At 39.3% G+C, this 21,686-nt stretch overlaps 1 protein-coding gene across 4 annotated transcripts in view; it reads right to left on the minus strand.

The window, feature by feature from the left end:
* LOC147254950 (neurobeachin-like) overlaps window positions 1-21,686 on the minus strand; it is a 180,945-nt gene that overhangs the window by 148,764 nt on the left and 10,495 nt on the right. The window lies entirely within an intron of this gene.

The raw sequence follows: 21,686 nt of genomic DNA on the forward strand, positions 1-21,686 counted from the left end.
CCTTGAAGGTATAAACTGAGCCTCACCTCTGTAATCTTTCGATCTTGGCATATTATATTACAGCGATGTGTTTGGGATTAAAGATCGGAGAGATCACCTCCTCACAGATCCTTTGCTGATATGTGATATTTTGCAACTGATCTGCCCAGAATTTGAGACGTACCAATTTAGCTATCAGTGTAAAAACAAATTTAAATGATAATCAGATTTACATACTAAAAAACACATTTGAAATATTAACAGTTATCACATTGTATTGAGCTGTTGTTTGAGTAACCCTTAACCAGTGAGTGATGCCATAGCCTGTATACTTCAAAACCCATCAATGTTGAAATTCCCCCCGACTGTCCTTCACCAGGAAGCATATGGAGCAGAAACAACGGTGCACCACCAACAAACCCCGTTAGGTTGGGTTGAGAATGACTAAAAAATTCATCTTCAAATAAAGTAGCCACCATCTTCACTTGTTTTAAAGCTTGTTGTTTACATTCAGAAAATCCTAAATGTCAAACTTCCCACACTGCTATCTGCCTAATGCCATCATGTGCCCTGATGCAGAAAGACAAACACAAAAAAACATGAATCTTCTTCATCCTTCTGTCAAATACGACATCTGTTAAAAGTCTATCCAGGTAATATTACATTTTGCATGATGTAAATATGAAAGAAGCAAAGTTCCTTATCATGGCCAAATGATCTGGTCATTCGGCACATGCATAAACCCAGATCTGAAATCAGCTTCCTCATGCGAAGCATCGGGTGTTTGTTTTGTGTTCACTACCAACACGGACATTATTCTCAAGCTGCTGAAGACAGAAATTTTATGAATCTACACAACAATCTTCTCAATGTGTTTCCACATAATAAAAATGTGTTTCTATGGTAATTTGTGACCTTTTTTTTTTTTACAAAAAGACTGTAAACAGATAACAGAGCAGAAAAAGGCAAATCACACACCAATGAGTCAATATGGCATGGGAGGAGGTGGAAAAAAATTTGGGCTAAAAAAATCTAACCAAAAAAATATACTGTTATTATTTGTCATTGGAATATGAAATGGTTTCAGCAGCGTGCAATTAATTTTCATTGAAAAAAAAAAAGAAAGATCCCCAAGTGGTTTCTGATGGGATCCGCACGAAAAGAGCATGGTTTCTCTCGAGAAAACGATTTGCAGACCAGGGGATCTCTGTAGCTAGACATGACTTCATTTATAAAGGAATTGCAGTTGCTGCTATTCGAATATTGCACTTGGAATTATTTTGATTTTGATCATATTCTTCCTAATTGTGAAACCTGTCTACCATAAAACCTAATGTTTCTCTAATGCCGAAGTCATTAATCACACCACTGACAGGCACGTAACAGTCCTGAGAACTGGTGTACTTAAAGATTCAGAGTACCTCTAGATTTCTGATGTACTTTAATGGTCAAATTAGTTCCATCACAAGAACCTGAGACCTGAGTTCAATCATGCACCACTAGCATACCAACGCTTCCCACACAGCTAATGTGGCTAACATTATTTGGAGGTCATCTTTTGTCAAGACAATCACACTAACATAATATCATAAGCATGTTTAATGCTTGAATGGAAACACCAGATGCATGGTTCTCATTTTTGGCTGTCAAAAGTAGATTGTTCTTTTCGGTCACACTGTAACTGGATGGCTTTGTGAACGGGTCAGAATATTGAGATAAAAGACAGTCAGGATGTCAAGATGACAGTCAGGATCTGATTGTCTAAGATGACAGCCTGAGATAATGGAAGATTAAACTGACAGTCCTGTCGTGACTTTGAGGTTTTGTGCAACTCCTTTTCTTCTGAGAATAAAGTCAGAGATTTGGTTTGAAGGATGTGACTTAGCAGAACCCGTGGCCCTGCCCTCCTCGAAAAAATAGTGTGGAAAAATTAGAAGCACATAAGAAAAAAGTCTACCTGTTTTTGGATGTCTGTCAAGCTATTAAAACGCGATCCATGCCTCATATCTGGGAAATGACCAGATCGGTGCGAGGAGGAAGTTTCAAGCAACAAGAAGTAACACACGTAAGGTGAATACTGTTCATTGATATGTCAACTATGGCAGCTTCAGAGTTGTTTCATGCATATTGGATAGCTTGGGTTTGAACTGCCTTTTTTTTTTTTTTTTGCCTTGATAAAAGCTCCTCAACAGAAAAATCATTCCATATAAAGGAAGCTCTTCTCTGCTTCTGTCTCACTCAAAAGTTGAAATTAAAAAGTGAGGGACTCTGAAGTCTTTCAAGTGAAGTCTGTGTTGCAGTCCTGGTAATAGACAGCTTTTCACTAAGCATGTCAGGTGTCAGCTTAAGCATTTATTAAAGTCTTGTACGTGCACTGATCTGTATTCACGTTATTTCCACTGAGACGCAAACTCAAATGCATTGAATCCTCTGTCATTTCTTTAAATGTGCCATCATTGCACATCAAAGTGGAGGCTCGGTGTGGTGTGAATGCCTAAAAATTTCTGAGGTGCACAAACACAGACCAAAAAATCTCAGTCATGTGGTATCCCAGAGTAACAGAGAGGGAAATTCAGCAGGCAACAGTTAAATACTGTATGATGCAAGTACCCATGTGCTGTTTCACATTTGGACTTTGCAGACTGAGGTAAACGTAACCCATTTCAGTGTTCCCTGGAGAGGATCTTGAAGGAAGGAAACCTTCTGCCTGAGGCTATAACTAATCATGTAATTTCAATTAAGAATATCCGTCCCGGATTATGAAGATGTTATGTGTAGCAGAGAAAAGAGGAAGGTTATATGAAACTCTACAATCTGAGGCAGGGAAGGAGTACCACTTTAATTAGGCTCTAACGGGTATCCATGAAGCTTAAGCAGGCAGACCTGTCAGGGTGGTTACTCTGGGGTAGTGAGTGACAGCTATCTTCCTGCGAAGTGCAGAGAGAGGTCTTACCATATCAAGCACCTCTCTACAATTCCCCTCAGCTTCACTAAACCTCTCACATAGGATGTTAGTCACTTTCATCTCAGCAGGTTGACCTGGAAACAATGAGATCTTGTGATGTTACAGAACCCAGGAAGGTTTCCTGTGTCTGAGTGCTGAGCGAAGCAACACCAGTATTGGGATTCTCTCCTGTGCTGGGACTAGCACACAGCCAGACTGGCAGCCATTCCCCATGTAGTAAAACCTAAAAAAGCAATTAGAGTGTAAATTAATTTTCACCCCTGTGGCTCTTCTTTTTAGCAGGATGAGGTTATGAACTTTAATCGATTAAGTTTCTGGCTTATAATAATTGATTTGCACCTCATTGCTGTGATGCAAAGAAAAGAGTTACATCTCACCTCTTAAGAATCCTTCCACTTTCATCTGCTTTTGATTATGCCCAGGTTGAAAGATTGCTGTCGCTATGGTGACAGGCTGCAAAGATTGGACTTCAGACAGCTTCTAAGGAAAGCCTATAGTTGCCTCTGAATTGTGGGGAAATAAATGGGCTGATGTCCTATTTATGAAGACTGCAAGAGGAGTTCAAGTAATGCAGTGAAGGAGTCTCTTGGGGAAGGGGAGGAAAGTCCAGCTCAACAATTTTAGATGAGTAAAATGAGATGTGTGTCAGGCTTACGCTCATTCATAAAGACCAGATGCATGCAGATGTTGAGAAGATGCACCAATTGTGATATTGTTTATGAAATACCCATTTGTCCAATGACTGTGATAAGGTTTTTTGTGTGTATTTGGTGTCCGTTTGTCTCTTTGGTGCAATTTAAACAAAAGAAATCTTCATTATTGGAATACGGTAACAGAGCTGCCTCTGAACTTTTAATGCTTCATCAGACTCTTTGAGTGAGCACAAAATAAGCACTCGTCAACTATGAGATGAACAGATAAACATCAGCTATTGCCACGTGTAAATGACATCTTATTCCCCAGTAGGTCAGCAGCAGTCGTCAAGGCTCATCCCAACAATGAACCCCACTTTCTTCTATTTTTTGCACGACTCTGGATCATTCTTTGATCAGATGATCAGACTTAATACGCTCTGCTACCTGTAATTATTTAACTGGCGAGATAAAAAAATCAGATACACTTCTTCAAGTATGGCCATTTGGTTCGCTTTTCAATTAAAACTAATAAGCAAGCGTTCACGAAGTGTTTTGAACAGCAACTACCTTCATGTGCTCGCATGAAACAAAATAAAAACAGGATATGATACTCCAAAGGACAGTGAAATTTGTTGTGTTGTACAGATTTTTCCATGTGAGAGAAGTTGGAGGCAAAAGGAAACTAACAATTTGAATGCTCCAAGAGCAACAACAAGGTTCAGCTAAAAAATAGGACAGCCTGCAGTTGACCTTTAAACCATCCTAGCAGATCTAGGAATAAAACATGATGCAGAAGCAGCATGCTGAAGCAGTTAATTGAACCCTCTGCAGTCAAGGGCTTTTGCACAAAAAGCAATATCCTTCCAGACTATTTCCAACAGCCTCACTCACCTTACAGATACACCTTTTTGGAAAAGGCAGATCAATTTGATTCAATTTTAAGACTTAACCTATGCACAAGACATTTTATTGATTCATTTATATTCAGTGCCTCTTTTAAACTTATTCTCAAATTACTGAATTCTAATGCAGAATTTAAAATTGTCTGTACTTTCAAATATATATTACATTGTGATTATGATTATGAAACAGATAAACATTAAAAACTGAAAATTAAAAAGGGAACTGACAATGACTTCAAGTCATATGTTAATTGCAGCTGCAAATTACCTTGAACTAGTGTTTGTCCTACAGTCGTAATCTTTATAGTTAGAATGTTGATACAAACCCTAAATTTCCAAATCTTATGGATTATGTGCTGTCATTATTACGCAGAATTATGACCACTTAAACTATGGTGACATACAAACTATAATTCATGAACTAGTGGAAATGAATTTATTTTAATATGCCACCTCTGTTACCAAACTATGGTAATAAGATTTGTACACAGCATCGATATCAAATATATGAGCTAGAACCATTGCATCGAGATGAGATATATATGTATGTATGTGTATATATATATATATATATATATATATATATATATATATATATGTATATATATGTATGTATGTATGTATGTATATATATACGCGTGTGTGTATATATACAAGTATACACACACATATACAGATATATACATATACAGTATATGTATATATACAGATATATACATATACCGTATATGTATGTGTATATGTATATACATGAATATACATGAATATACATATATACACAGATACATACATATATATGTACGTGTGTATATGTATATACACGTATATACACACATATACATATACATATATACACAGATATATACATATCTGTGTATATATGTATATACACGTATATACACACATGTACATATACATATATACACAGATATATACATATCTGTGTATATGTATATACACGTATATACAAACATTTACATATACATATACCGTCCACAGATATATACATACATATACATATATATATACACAGATATATACATACATGTGTGTGTGTGTGTGTGTGTGTGTGTGTGTGTGTGTGTGTGTGTGTGTGTGTGTGTGTGTGTGTTGCTGAGAAACAAGAAAGAGTACAGGAAATAATTGATACAAAGGAGCAGAAACTACCCTTTATGTTTATGTCTTATCTGAGGTCAGAGTGACGACTGCAGTGTTGACCAGAGCTTCACAGCTCGCCTGACAACGGGCATTTATTTACCTTTCAGTCTGTCTTCACAGTGTAAATGCTGAAGTGAATGACTAAAAAAGCAAACAGTTGCTTTCACTGGGGCAAAATGTCACTGCCAGTCTGTATCGAGAAGGAGGCCTATCAAGAATCAAATGCTGAAACAATAAATAACAAAGGTCGTGCCATTTAAAAGGACAGAGCTGTGGAAACCTTTCCCCCTTTTATATCCTGACCATCATTTGGGGAACACAAAGGCGAAGAAACACTAACAAGAAGAAACAGAAACAAAAATGTGCTTCCTTTGTGAAAAGTCAAGCGCTCCACCCTTATTTGAGCAAGATGAACCCCTTGTGCCCTTTATTTCCTATATCATCACATCAAAGTGACCCAAAACATGCAACCCAAAGAAGCCAGAAATAACTAACTACCAAAATCTTTCCAGTTCATCCTTTAGTCCAACTGAACATTCATGCAGTTTTAAAAGCAGGGGATGAGCCATTGCTTGTGGACTGTTGTGCACTGGTAGCAACTGGTGCTCCCATACTAGCTTTACTTTTCTGACCATGTGCTCTGTCCATCTGTTATACAGTCTATGGAAGCATGTAAAAAATACTTCTCATCCTTCCTGTACATTTGCTGAAGTGTGTTTGTGTACTCGTGTACAACAACACATAGTTTCTGTTGGGGAAACACCAATCAAAGCCCAACAATTTATAGAGGGAGAGGGTGACAGCCTATAGCTTATCAAAAAGAAAATGCATCAAATGCCTCAGTGGGATCAATAATGTTTCCTTGTGGGACATCATTAGTTACTTTTGAGAGCAGTCGATGACAAGACTGGAGTAATAACTTCAACCCAGATGTTTCCTTAGCCTTAAAGCATTTTGGACTGCTCAGCTCGCATACTTCAACCAGGCTTTATGCTAGCTATATATATATATATATATATATATATATATATATATATATATATATATATATATATATATATATATATATATATATACACACACATATATACACATATATATATATAAATACATACACATATATACACATATATATATATACATATATATACACACACACATATATACACATATATATACACACACACATATATACACAAATATATACACACACATATATATACACACATATATATACACATATATACACACATATATATACACATATATACATATATATATACACATATATACATATATATATATACATATATACATATATATACACATACATACATATATATACATACATACATATATATATATATATACATATATACATATATATACATAGAGAGAGAGAGAGAGAGAGAGAGAGAGAGAGAGAGAGAGAGAGAGAGAGAGAGAGAGATAGTGTAATAACAATCGAATGATAACTGGTCAAACACAGTGTAGAGGGAAATATGGCTTTAGCGTTAGCTGGGCCATGTTATGACTCTGTAACTGTTCAATATTTTCATTTTGGTGGTGTCCTTACCAATATCACCACATGTGCATGTTAAATTCCTCCAAATTACAGCTCTACAGGCCATAAATCCTGTCACAAATGTCATTCTGTCAGAAATGGGCTGTGTGTGTGCTCTGCTGTTATTGGCCAGCTGCTTAGAATGTGTCTAAAATATCATAATTGGTGTTCACCTCCCGTGGCAGCCTGACATAAAATCACGCTTGTGGGTGGAGCATGCATAGACATGCAGGAGCAGTTAGAATATCTATCAAGGCCCTTGTGATGCATGAAGGGGCATCAAATCTGTACAGCCCGAAACAATATGGCTGAATTGTCTTAATTCGCCGGGTGTGTTACCAGACAGAACAGGGAACCAAATGTACAAGCATTGAAAAAGGGAATATCTCATGACACGGCCCCTTCAAGTTGGAGGCAAGCGTCTGTCAACAGTCGCAAGCGATAACTCCAATAACACCAGAGTCAAACTTTGAGAGTCTCTTTTCCTTTACAAAAAATAGTTTATCAGCTACAACACAAGAGGCCCCTGGTATGTTTGAATTTTCTATGAACATCTCCTGCCATATTTGGTCAAAATATATTGATGGTTATCACCATGTGTTTTGCAGTGGTTGCACCTTGCAACAAAACTGACAGCATTTTTTTTTCCTCACAGCTCCAGCACTGTATTTATTATATTAAGGGACAAAAACACTAAAGGCACAAAAAAAAAAAAAAAAATTGTATTTTAAAATGCTGAAAATTGTGACTGGTGCAAGCAAACATGGAGACATTTAAGATTTCAAGCAAACCATATGACTGCAGCCATTGTGCATAAATTTGTAGGTGAGAATCACAGCAGCATTTATTCATAATTGCCCAACAGAATTGTAGACTGTTTGACTTAATTTAAATAAAGATTAGTGTTTAGAGAATGTGACCTGAATTAATTTCCTTCACTTCCTATCTGTTACTGAACTGAAAAGACATCAGGAGGGTTGCTGTGTTGTTTTTTGGAAACAAGATTTCAAGATTACAGTGTTTCACGGAACTGTACGCCTGCAGCATACAAATGAAGAACCCTGGAGCTAAAGGGCATTTCAGGATTCTGTACCAAAGAATCCATCACTATTGATTTTGTAATTGACTCGTGGTTTGTTTCTGCCAATTTTCCAATTTAATTTAGAATAGTGGTCAGTTTAGTGACAACTTTGATTTCCCATGTTCTTATTTATGCTAGACTTTTAAAGCTGAAAACTGGCATGGTGTTCGAATTCTATTTATTTTGTTTTTCCCACTGGTCATAGAATTTAAGACACAGTCATCTTGTTTAATTACACATTTCTAAACACAAGAATTTTTTTTTTGTATGTGAATCGTTTCATTTCACTGTCCTGCATTTGTAGCCCAAAGCGCCAAATAATTATTTCCCCGGAATTTAATTTCACCTGATGTGGGCTACTTGCATTCACGGTGCTAATTACTCATAATTTTCTATCTATATGTCATTTTTCTGTCACTGTTAGGTCACGAATTAGAATCTGATTGTTTTTCATTACAAATTATTAGGAGTAATGGAGTGATGTCTCTGTTTTGTAAGAAACTATTGGAAATACTAAATTAATCATGTGTCAATGTACCAGCTTCAAGAAGAAAGTCATGGTTATATTAGAGGATGTTTCTCACTGGCTACATTTCCCTCCAAACAGAGGGAGTCTTGGTCCAGTGTAATTGAAGCATATCAAGAGACACCTGAGGGCAGCTGCTGGCACTGCTGCCCCCCTCGTATGTGATCTCTTGACCTTGTGCGTTTTTGTGTCTTCTGCTGCGTGTCTGATCTTACTGGGCTGTCTATGCAGATTTGAAGACTGCGTTAACATCCTGGATTCATTACTACTGGATTCTAAATGATGTCCTGATGAAAGCCAATGAAAGACAACCTAAAGCAGGAAGAAAAACGGCTACAGAGATGTTTTCAAATTGGCTATGAGAGACGCTAATAGCTCGCATTTCCCTGCAGTTCAACTAAATTTTCTTTTCTTCCTATTGACAGGACCATTTCCACTTCACATAAACGCACAATGTAGCTTCACCAGCCTCTTAATCTGAGGTCAGACAGCGCACAATTCACAGCAATTTAGACTAAAACTCTGCTGATTTAATCATACTGTCAGTGTGTAACATGAGTTTACTGAGGTTATAATTAAAGTGCAGCTAAGGGAACAGTAGCTGCTGTATAGAGAAGGCTAAAACTAGCGATATTCAGAAAGACAAGGCCTTGTAAAGAAGAGGAAAAGCCTGAAGAAGGAGGCGACAATGTTACAGTAAGGAGCGAGAGAGCGAGTGAAAGACACAAGTAAAGAGCAAGAAGGAAGGAGAGATTTGCAGTTATTCTATTTGTATATTTTACAAAATTTCTATTTGTTTCAAGTTATAGTGGCAGCAAAGCTTTCAGCTCTAACTTTAAGGTTGGCAGCAGCTGTTTTTGTTTGCAGTAGAGTGACTAGGTCCCACAATGTAACACTGCCACCTCATCATCTATTCTCATCCCGTGTACAGCTGGAGTGAATGCCCTGTTCTCTGTGATTAGTTTATCAAATATGTTCTCCAGTAATGGCCAATTTATCCACCACGCTGGGAAAAAAACAACAACAACAAAAACAACTTAACATTACAGTGGAAGAACGGCATTGCTAGTTATTAACAGTCATGGTTTCATGAACTCCCTCTATTAAACCAATCAACCACACACCTGAGCAGACGTTTATTCATCAGTGTCTAAAATTAAATATTTTGCCTTCCATTTCCTTCAGACACACACACACACACACACACACACACACACACACACACACACACACACACACACACACACACACACACACACACACCTGCTACAATTTTAAATTTCAATCACAGCACCTGAATAATAAGATCCCAGGGTAAAAGGTGCTACTTTAGAAAAGTTCCCCTTTCATCAGCTCTGCCTATAAATTAATGGGAAGAAGAAAGTCAGCCAATATCAACAGGCAAAGAAAGTCAAATTTGTCAAGCTGAGGGAACTAAAGCAAACCATATTAAAAGGGGTTTGGTTTAGGGGGATTTCTTTTATTCCTCACTTGAATGGAGAGTCTAAATGACAAAAGTAGCAGAGATTGTAAAGCCCTCCGAGGCAAACTGTGATTTGAGCGATATAAATTACAATTTTACTTGACTGACCACATTTTTTTGCTTGTGAAATACTGGTAATAGCATGTTTCCCGTTACCATTCCAAAATCTGACTAAATTGTGATGATACATGACAGGGGCAGCATAACCTGAAGTGCTATTTAATCTCAGAGGTTATTTTTTTAGTATAAACTGATGGAATAAGAAGTCCTGTTAATCAGAAAATAGCACAACTGTAAAAAAAAAAAAAAAAAAAAAAAAAATGAAGCCACAGTAGAGGCAGGATGACATTTAGTCAGTCTGTATTTTAATGCCCCTTTCCCTATGGGTCTGAAACCCTAAAAGCCATAGGGGTGAATAAATTGAAAATCTGAAGAGGCAGAAGATAATAATTAATTGTTAATCAATCCAAAGCAAAATACATTTCCAGAGGTCTCAAATGAGTCTTTCTGTTTTGACTTAATGGCAAGACTTGGCAGAGTTGTGACTCTCAAGTGCGGCTTCTTAAAACTTAAAAACCTCTCTGTATGTGATGAATTCTCTCCTTCTCCATTGGTGGGTTTGCATTTTAAAAAGGGTGGTTAAGTGCTTGTTAACATGGAGTATGGCACTGCTACAAACGCATGTGCTGTGCCCATGTTTGGCAAGGGGCATTATATGTTGTCCGACCTTCGCCGCAGTAGTCAACACATTCGTAACAAAGAAGCACTAGTGGCAAAGGCCTGAAAGATTGGATCCAGATGGGAGGCTATGAAGTGACTGATTACAGCCGTGATAAAGTAGCAAGTATCCTTCTGCTCCGTCCCCAGACACCAGCTGCACGTCTTGATTTCAGCACTTTGGACAGCTCCCTTCAGAGAATCAGTGCTCGGCTTCTCATGTGTCAGTGACAGTGTGAAACTGGCAGGTTTAGCTTTGTTACATGGAATTCCTGTTATCTGTAGATGAATGGTTGTATGAGCACTGCCATGCAGTGTAGACTGCCACAGAACAAATAAGAGCGCCCAGTCTTAAGCCTTCATGAAGTCTAAATATTACAAATTTGAATGTGGATCCAAGCCAAATAATGACAGTAATGACTGTGTGCTCTTGAATGACACTAAAGGCAAGAGGGCACTTGGCCTTTGTAACAACTTATTAACTTATTAACGACATTTAAGCTGGCCAAACTCAGTGAGGAAGTTAGAGGGAAAGCAGTCTGGGTCCAGGAGGGAGAAAGTAAAACTCCCTGAGCCACATTGATTTTCCTATCTCATTTTCACAGCTTACAGTGTTGCAACACAGCCCTGTTTACTATTCTGCTGGGTTGTATCATGTGGTCGTTACTCTAATCCCTAGAAATGCTTGGAATTGTCAAACAGGAGCAGTGCTCACCTCTCCAGAGGGGTGTGGGAGAACATTAAAAGGCAATCTTGCAGGAAATATATCTGGCAAAGGGAAATAGGCTTTGCTCTGTGAACACAAACAGGAAAACCTGACTAAATGCTGCTGCTAGTCACAGAAAACATCCCCTGTTCTGACTGGCTGACAAGATATTGGACACAGAAAAACAAAGTGCTGCTGTATGATTCTACTAGATCTAATACATAGTCCTTGAACAAATATTGCAAAAGTCAACCATGTTATATCTGACCTGAACCCTGTTAATCCAAGCCCCTAAACCTCTGTAAACTGGCAGCTATTGGTAATAAATTTTACACAAACTTCAGCCACCTTGACACTGCTCTGCACTGCAGCATTCTCCTCTGTACACGTTCACTTTTGCAGGCAAGCAATGTAATATAACTTTATAATTCAGAACAAGATAAACAGAAACATTGTTCTCTCCCTCTTTGAACTCCCTAGTATGAACCCAGCTTCTCTAATTCCCTACTAATTAGCCACATTAGATATGGAGCAACAGTTGTGAGCTGGCGCTGTATTAACCTCAGTGACCTTCACATATGATTTGGCTGAAACCGAGTGTACACTTCAAAGACATCCAGTTGCATCTCCATGAGATAAAGCCCACAGAAGGGGATAGAACAACTGTAGATGGTGTGTGCAGTTTCCTCCAGTGGACTGCTGCAGTCAAAAAACATATGCTCTCCTGATGTCTCATCTACTGTGACGAGAGAAGCAATCAACATCCATCAAGAAATATGCGCCGCTATTTCCCTCTGGAGAGGAGACGACAGGGAGAGTTTAGAGGTCTGCTGCATATAAACATCTCCACTCGACAGAAGGAAGAAAGGTATACTACAATGAAGACACCGGAGGGGCCACAGGAAGGGAAGGTGGCAAACAGAGAGCTGAAACAGACCTTTAGCAGGCAAGAAAAGCAGAAGATGAGAAGGAAATGGCAGCACAGAGCTCTTGACTCTGTACACTTCAGATCATCAAAGTGTCACTTGTCTTACCAGACTAAGATGTCCTCCAGGTTAAAAACGGGGATCTGTATGCAGGTCACAGGACTGAGGAGTGGAAAGGAAAAAATCTAGTCCACAGAGTTGTAACAGTGTTGTAACCATTTCCCATCTCATCTGTCTGCTACTGTTCCCCTACATACAATTTATTACCGTTTTAAGAGTGGCTGTGATATTGGAAAAACCTCAGATGACACTAGAGTTAACTTGATTTACAATTTCACCAGAATGGTCCTTACTAAAAAAAAAAAAGAAAAAAAAAGTCATGAGGAAAAATATAAAATACTACGCTACAGTAGAAAAACATGCCTTGTCACACTGTCTTTCAGCCCTCAGTATAAGCATAAGAAGAATAAAATGAAACTGCTGCCAAGGAACAACACACTGGCTATAATTCAAATGCTGGAGATACCAGACGTACACAACCAACCATTGCATGAAGACTGCTCACAAGACTGCTTTAAATGAAGACAATAAAATAAAACTGTGCTTTTTAAAAGTACAGCATTTGATATGTTGTAAATATTGTTGTTTTTAATTACAGGATAAAGTGGAATTAGCTGGATAATGTATGGGCTCTTCGAGTGCACCTCAGGTCCTAATGTAGCATCCCGATGAGGTAACGCAGAGTAACGGTCGGGGTGGCAGGTGAGGTTTATGTGGATCAGGAGATCTTCTTGACCGTGGCTCCAAACCTGGGGTCTGGGGGCCCCCTTAAAACCACAGGTGTCTGTGAGGTTTCATCAGTTCTGAGGTTATTAAATTAGATTTGCAGAAAGTAAATCAAAGCACAATAAAAAAAATACAGTATCTCCAAGTAAAGTGATAATATGGTTGTGAACTGTTGCAAAGAGACTCTCCTATTGTGTGTGTGTGTGTGTGTGTGTGTGTGTGTGTGTGTGTGTGTGTGTGTGTCCTTTATTTCATGCAATGGGTGGAAGGGCTCCAAGTTGGAAAAAAAAAAAAGTTTGGGAACCACTGTACCAGATAACAGTTTGAGCATGCTCTAATAGACACTGGACAAGTACGATTAATCAGATGTTCAAGCTAGTGGTGCCCCCTGCAACTGTTCGTAAGTGTAGACAGATGGGACCACTGAAAATTTTAGGGTGTCACACTGAAGTGAAAACAAAAGTTTTGTGTTTATATTTAGGTTGTGTAAATCAAAAAAGAAGTTAGAGGTGAGGGAATATCTGTCTTCCTTTTTTTCCCCTCACAGGCTGACTCTAATGCTTTATCAGCTGGCAGTCTTTGCTGTGAAAAGTAGCTAAAGTTTAAACAAAAAGTCACTAAATTTGTAAATGGGGCTTTTTAAATAAAAAGTTGATTGAGGTATCTGAAGTGAACCTAAATCTAGTGACAGCACTAAGCTGGCAAAAGTGCCCAGAGAGTCACAGCTGAAATTTCAGGGGTGGACAGGGACCCCATAGCAGAGGGAGAAAGTATTTTTACTTGAGTACTGTGTTTTAAGTGCATTATTCAGGTTTGTGTACTTTAGTATTTATATTTCAGGGCACTTTGTGCTCAATTTGAAGTAAAATATTTTGCATAAAAATGTGGCAAAACCAGATGAATTTTATGCAATTTCAATTCTGAAACCTCACAATCAGGAGGACACTAATTGGACGACATAATCTTAAAGTGACCTTGAGAGGTCAGTGATTAAATACACAAATATCATGTATAATGTGTACATTTACTTCTGTTATCCAAGTGAACTCAACATAAAATACGACTGCACTTTTGCTTGAGTCGAATTTTGAGGGGAAACTTACTTTAATAAGAGCTTATAAAAGAACAATGTACTTCATCACTGCCCTTTGGCGGCGCCAGTGATTGAAGCCCCCTCTGTCTGTCTTTGTAGTGGCAGTGAACTGAGTGTCCTACATATTCAGAGTAATAGGGGTCAAGTTGGCCACCCTTTTCTCAGTACTGGTACATTAACAACTTCACGGGTCCAACTTCAAAAGGATTCGCCATTCAAGGCATGCCGTCTTAGTGGTGGGGAGATGGGGCGGGGTGGGGGGGTCGTATAATGATGCCACTGATGCCCATCATCTGATATTAATCTGCACACTGTCAAAACACTGCTGTGCCAAGCTGCTCTTTCAGGAAGACTCACTGCGCCGCCCTCACTGCGCATGACATACAATGTCTTGGCCTCAGATGCTCTTTCAAGCATCAGCTGCCTTCTTCACAGGGGCAGGCCCGGCCACTTCAACCAGTCTCGACACGTCTGGGGCTGTGCAGCTCTGGTTATCCCCCCCTCTGTCCTGCAGCGGGCTTATGTTAGTGCCAGCTCCACCTGCCTGGCCTGTCAGTCCTGGAAAATGTATGGTCATTACCCAAAGACAAAAGGACAAATCTCATCCCATGCTGGACCCCCATATGCTCCACTTGAGGATTTAGATGAAGGCAGGAAGAAGCGTTAGTTAATATAGTGGCATGGTTGTTGAAGCAAAGTCAATATGCATTTAGTTTATGTACAAACTATGTGCTTTCCCTGTATTGAGTAGAATTCCATTGGCAGACAAAATCCATTACTGAACTGTGTGCCAGATCAGCATCGACAGAAAAATAAGAAATCTGTTCCTTTGTCGGGATTTACCTACAGTATGGACGCCGGTACCATCCCTCATTCTCCTCTCATGCCGGGAGGATTATGAAATCAGTGTAGCTGCATTTTATGGCAAGCTCGACATTTGCTGGGTCTTAAACCATTTTTATTCAAATGAATGTATGCTGCTGGTGTGTTCAAATAAACCCCCACAACTAACGTGTTTGTATAAAACACAGTGTCACATCAGCAGTGCAGCCAATCCATTGTTCTCCAAACACTACCAGTTCACTCACCAATACAGAGACCAAATAGCTCAATCAATGGACAGCCAGTCAGAACAGAGAGCAGTGGATCTCTCTTTTGCTTGCTGGTATTTCCAAATCTCTTCTCAACCCTGACTGTCATGTTCATGCTGGGAGAAAATGAAAAGAAAATTAATAATTCAAGCCTAGCCTGGGTACACTATGGAGGAAAGCGGGTAGGGATACACGCACATTGTATATCAAACCATGTGTATATGCAACTCAAACTTGTGAATAAAAATTCACATCTCGTACCCTGCTGAAAAGCATTATACCAGATGTTCTGAAATACCAAATGCCACTGTCCATGGACAAAAGCAGAAGTAGGAGGCAATCCCTTGTCCCTCCACTGAAGGTTTTTTTTTTATTAAAGCTCCTCTGAAGTGAGCCAAAGAAACATGAAACAACATAGCTGAATGCCATGCTCAGTGCTCACAAAAACAAAGTGCTTGTTTTTTTTTTTTTTACTTTTTCTCGTCAGTTGAATGTCAAATAGGTTACCAGACACCCCAAAATAGAAGACGAGCAAAAACAAGTGAGAAAGATTTGCATAGATTTGCTGTCATTGGCAGTGTGTTGGCACTTAAGTGCAGAGAAAACAAACTCTGAAAAATCAATCAAAAATCCTACTGCCATTCACAAACTATGAGTAAAATGAATGAGACAGAGTTGCAGTGTAATATTAAAAGAATCAGAGGCAAACAATTTTGTTCCCAAACAAAGGTTGTCTAAAGCATAGCTGCTGTCACGCTATAAAACCTCCTCCATGAGCGCCTCATGTGCGAGTGAGTTCAGTGTGGTCTCAGCACGGCGACTGATGGCTTGGTTATAGTCTTATTTGATCTACTGTGTAATTACTTGCATAAACACAACCTGTCATCCTCAATCTGCTGAACATCGCAAGGCCACAGAGCAGAACGTTGCTCACTGAAAATGTAAGTAATATCAACAAAACATCCTTCTCATTGCACTCATCAATTCCAGACACTCTCACAGGCTGTTAAACCAGAACTGCAGGGAATAAGATATAACTGCTCAGACGGACAACATATGTTTGTTTATTCAGTGCTCCATAAGTACATGAAAAAATAAAGCAAGATGCGTGAATCACTGCACACATCATGCCGTTTCATTATGTTGTTTTGGTAAAAGCTATTTCTTCTCTGCAGGGCTTAAATTATTTTGAGCTCTGTAAGTAAATCTACACTGTATAGGTACAACTGTGGGAATCCAAGTCATGAACACTCAGTCTATCCTGCTTCATCATACAACTTCGTACTTCAAGGGACAAGAGTGTGGTGTAGCATTTCAGAACTGGATTTTAGCTGCAACAGTGTAACAGTAGCTGAGAGGTTGAGACATACATGGACACCATCACGCCTTCAGGTTCAGGCTAAGGAAGTTACTAGTTCATCCTTTACAGAAGGGTGGATGCCTCAACATCCTGGGAAACCTTTTCTACTGCTAGTAATACACTGTGTTGTCAAACAGCGCATAACTCCAACAAGGAGGCTACATGAATATAGATTATAAATGGCGAATCATTAGAGTTTGGTTGATACATTTTCCTCTCAGACAATTATCAAAAAGATCTAACCCTACTGGGGATGCATGATAACATCGGCACATCATCGTATCAGCAGAAGTTGGTGTTGTGAAAACATCTGTATCAGTCTGATGGCTATTAATATCGGCTGAGAAATCAAGATCAATTCCTTTATTTAGGCTCACTGTTTTTGTTGATGATGAAGAGGCAAGAATAAAATGGGCTCATTCGCATGAAATACAAGTCCCATTTGAAGCTCACCCTATGTGATCTTCTTAGTATGAACAAAATGTAAATATTATATATACTTCTTTTATGCAGATAATATTGCCATTGGCAAATTTTGAGTAGGGGCCTAATCAGTTCTAAAATATCAGTGAAAAATCCAATATCATGCAGGCTTCCACCTTAAAGTGGTGAAAAGAGAAATTATATCCATGCATTTGCTGCTTGTGGGTTCAGGATATGCATTCATGTTTCATCAACACCCAAACACCGAATGAGGCAACTGCTCCTTTCATTAAAGTGGGTTATTCTCCTCAGATCTTGGCTGCATCCAACAAGAAAGCTTGCCAGCCTTAACAGACACACCTGGTAAAGCTTTGGAGCTGCCGTGATGGGGGAGATGTAAACCCCCCCCCGCCCCCCGAAAAAAACCCCAAAAACAGCCCTCTCTCACACACTGCAACACCTGGCATTAATTTATAACAATTAAAATCATAAGTGACAATTAGTTTAACATATGTTTGGAGCAAAATATTCCTATCAATATTAATAAAACAAAGACTGAATATTGTTGAATTTATGGTGTCTCCTTGTCTGTCTAGAAAAATGGAACAATTACATGGCAGGCAGAAGAACTGATTAAACAAGGATGACGTTTGCTTAAATCTAACAAGAGTCTGCCATCTCAGCACATTCTGGTAAATTGTGCACACTCTCTGTATGATATAAATTCTGGAGGGATGTCCAATGCTGTTGCCATGTCAGCCAGATTCAGCAAAACAAAACACTCTTATGTAGATGCAACATGGTGGGCTCCATGGAAGAGGACCTGCACCTCATGTACAGTAGTGAGGAGGAGATCTTTGTAAGGTAATGTGAACAAAATGACTGAGTTTTAGGTGATTATACATGAATGAAAATGTACTAATGAGTACAATACTCAAGATATAAGAGGCAATCTTTTGGGCATAGATTAAGTAAGCAGTAGCACTATGGGAGTGTGCTGAAATACCAGCCAGCATCGTACTGTAACAGTCAGAGGAAAGTATAGGAGAGGATTGGACAGCTAAGAAGCACTCAGGCAACACACACACACACACACACACACACACACACACACACACACTAATCTGAAATGCCCTGAGTGAGACTTGGCCATGCTCTCTGACACATGGTAATCACACGGCTCAGCGCAGAAACATAGGTGAGTTGTCCTCAATGCTGCTGCCTCATTGACGGACCAGCAGAACCAGCTGCCCTCTGACTGAGAATGAACATCCTGACTGGGCCGGTCTTGCCCCTGAAGTGTCATCCTGAGTCTGTCACAGACATAGAAGAGAGTTGTTTTGGGGTTGTTTTTTTTTGGACACATTAAGAGTGGGAAGTGTGATTCTGTAAGTGACCACACTTTCAGGCATGGAGCATCATCCTTCATCTGGACACTCAAATAGGATCATTCAAGTTTTGCTTATTTCTTCATAGGTCACAGTCACATCCCAGGTAGTGGGACTCATGACAATTGTGTTAAAGTGCCATATTTTTGGTGATTTACTAATGAAGATATTTAATTATTTTTTCCTACGGGTGTAAATTCAGGTGTGGAGTGGAGTGTGGTTCTAGACCTGCTCTGGTTGCAAAGTGTCACAAGTTAACATTGGTTGTGATTTGTGCCTATACAAATAAAATTGACTTGACTATACTGTATATAAATTGCACTATCTAAGTGTATTGATTAGCAGAGGTTTACTGTCATTGTTTGCGAAACAAGGATAAACTCAAGATAGCTTTTCGAAAGCATCGTAGACACAGAGATGCTCGATTGATTGGGAACATTAAACATGACCACAGCTGGGTATTACAAACACATTCAATCCATTCATATAATATAAAGTAAAGACAGCGTACTGGACAAGAAACAAAGACAACAATACGACACTCTGTAAAAGACAACATAAAATTGTAACAGCTCATATGAAAAACCAAAGATGGGCAAAGTGCTCTGCGTGAGGTGCGATCAATAGTGCATATTAAGCCATGTAATTGGAGTGCAAAGAATTCTTTCAATTTATTCGTCTTTTAAATAGGAACACAGTTTCTTCTCCCTTTGGGTAGAAGCTCAGACGTCCTCGGCAGGGGATGGTCCATACATCCCAACAGGGCAAAGGTCTGTCTGCGAGACATTGAGAGGTCATGGACACATGTACTTATGCTGCTCTGTGCCACAGGTCTCTCTGATATCAGACCACCGAGTGCTTTAATAAATCAATTCACTGAAGTAAGTCAACCGATGCCAGTAAAGTTCTTCCAGCAGATACATCAAAAGTGAGAATTGCACAGCTCCAGAAGTCTGAAATATAAATTTTCTAGCAGCAGTCCTCTGGTGTGCTGGGGTAGCGTTGAGGTTTTTCTGAACTTGTCCTCACCCCACTCTCCATCCCCATCCCATTACACTTGTGAAACATCAGCTTCTCGGAGGTCAACAACATTTTTTAACAGATCTAACTACAGAAGAAAGCAAAGAAACATTTCCATTGCTCTTTTAGTATATCAATAATTATGGGGGGAGACATTCACTGTATGAGTTAATGATAAAGACTCAGAGAAGGAATGTCACAGACTATAAAAAATATGCACTCAACATGATGTCCCCATATCAGAAATTTAGAAGCCCATACCAAGACAAATGAATTTATATGATTGTCAATACCGAATTCATACCAGAGTAGAACAAGTGGTAAAACAGAGCTGTCTATGTGTACGATTCCATGATGAAATGAACCGATATGACTTAAAAAAAAAAAAATTGCATCGCACACATGATGAAAATGATGCAAACAAACATTTCTGCCCCATGCATACACACAGATTTAGTCGTAAGTCTTTCTCAAAGCACTCCCATACTTTGGGGAGACAAGGTTGATGGCAGGATAATGACGACTGTGTGCTTCCCAGAGGTATGTGCCCGGGATAGAGAGCCATTCTTCTCAGTAAGTACTTTTATCCTCTATTGAAGATATGCATTTGCATCACTTATCTGGCCGTGGCCTGGTCCCCTTGACATAGACTGTTACTCATCATGTAGCAAGACCAAGCTGGAATTATGGTAATACTAAAGCAGTGAGGGCTTAAGTCCAGCAGTACAGCCTGGGCCTCGGGTGGCGTGTCAGTGCAGGATTCCAGGAGGCCGGCGGTGAGCTCCTGGTCCTGTCCTGCAGCCACAGACAGAGCTTCCAGCGCTGCTGCAGAAATCAATGTAGAGCAAGAATCAGTGCGGCAGAGAAGCTCTGCTCTGCTCTGCTCTGCTCCTGACCAGCAGCTGAACTCGGGAGCTGGGCTAGTCCCTGCCAATATGTGGCTGTTTGTCACATCAGGGACGGCATGTATTTGTTGGCTGGCAGTTAATGGCGTAATCCAGAGAATTAAACAGTAATAGAATGAATTGCAGCTGCTATTGCACAGGAATGACTGAATGCTTTGATAACAAAAGTTACTAAAACCACTACAAGAAAAATGCGAATGAGCCAACCCAGTCTCATGTCAAAATGTGAAAAGACTACGTTTGTCCACAGTGCAAAACATGAGACTGGGTTCGAATGAGCACATAATAATTCGGAATTCCACGTTCAGACTTTGACCCTATCAGGGATGAGCCACATACTGAAGTTTGTCTTTCATCTATGCTGTCTTGTAACTATATTTCAGTTCTCTTATACTTTATAGAGACATTGTGAGTTTTTGTTTTTGTTTTTCTAAATAAAGACAATGTTTGCAGATAGAAACATGAATGACAGGTGGCAAGCAAACACTATTGATAGATAAAACCAAGAAAACCCTCAGTTTAAAGAAAGCCACATAGGAATATCCTGGTGATGAATAAAATACCGTAAACAATTTATAGAAATTAGCAAATCTAAGCCTGTTTGAGTAGGGAATTCTGCTTTAACTTAGACATTAATCAAAGAAAGTATTAACACTCAGAAACATGATGCTGGGTTACAGAAATCTCTATGGCTTTTCACCACTGTGTAGTCACATTGCAAGAAGAAGTAAGACTGTCACACTGTCCCAAGCTGCATTCCATATAGGCCATCTAATTCCATGCAGAATCATCTTCAACCAAATGCCACGGCAGTAATCCTCCTCTGCTTGTGCAACACTGAAGCTCTCCAGCCAAATGTTCCTTTCAAAGCAGTGCAACTCTCACAGCTAATAGCATTAGCCTGAGACACACATTCAGCATCTAGCCTTTGCTTGAAATCGAGCCTAAACATGCTCACATAAAGTAGCTGAACGAATC

Source organism: Aulostomus chinensis, chromosome 10 (genome assembly GCF_037954235.1).
Source record: "Aulostomus chinensis isolate RoL2024-O1b breed Wild chromosome 10, RoL_Achi_v1.0, whole genome shotgun sequence".
Classification (NCBI taxonomy): Eukaryota; Metazoa; Chordata; class Actinopteri; order Syngnathiformes; family Aulostomidae; genus Aulostomus; species Aulostomus chinensis.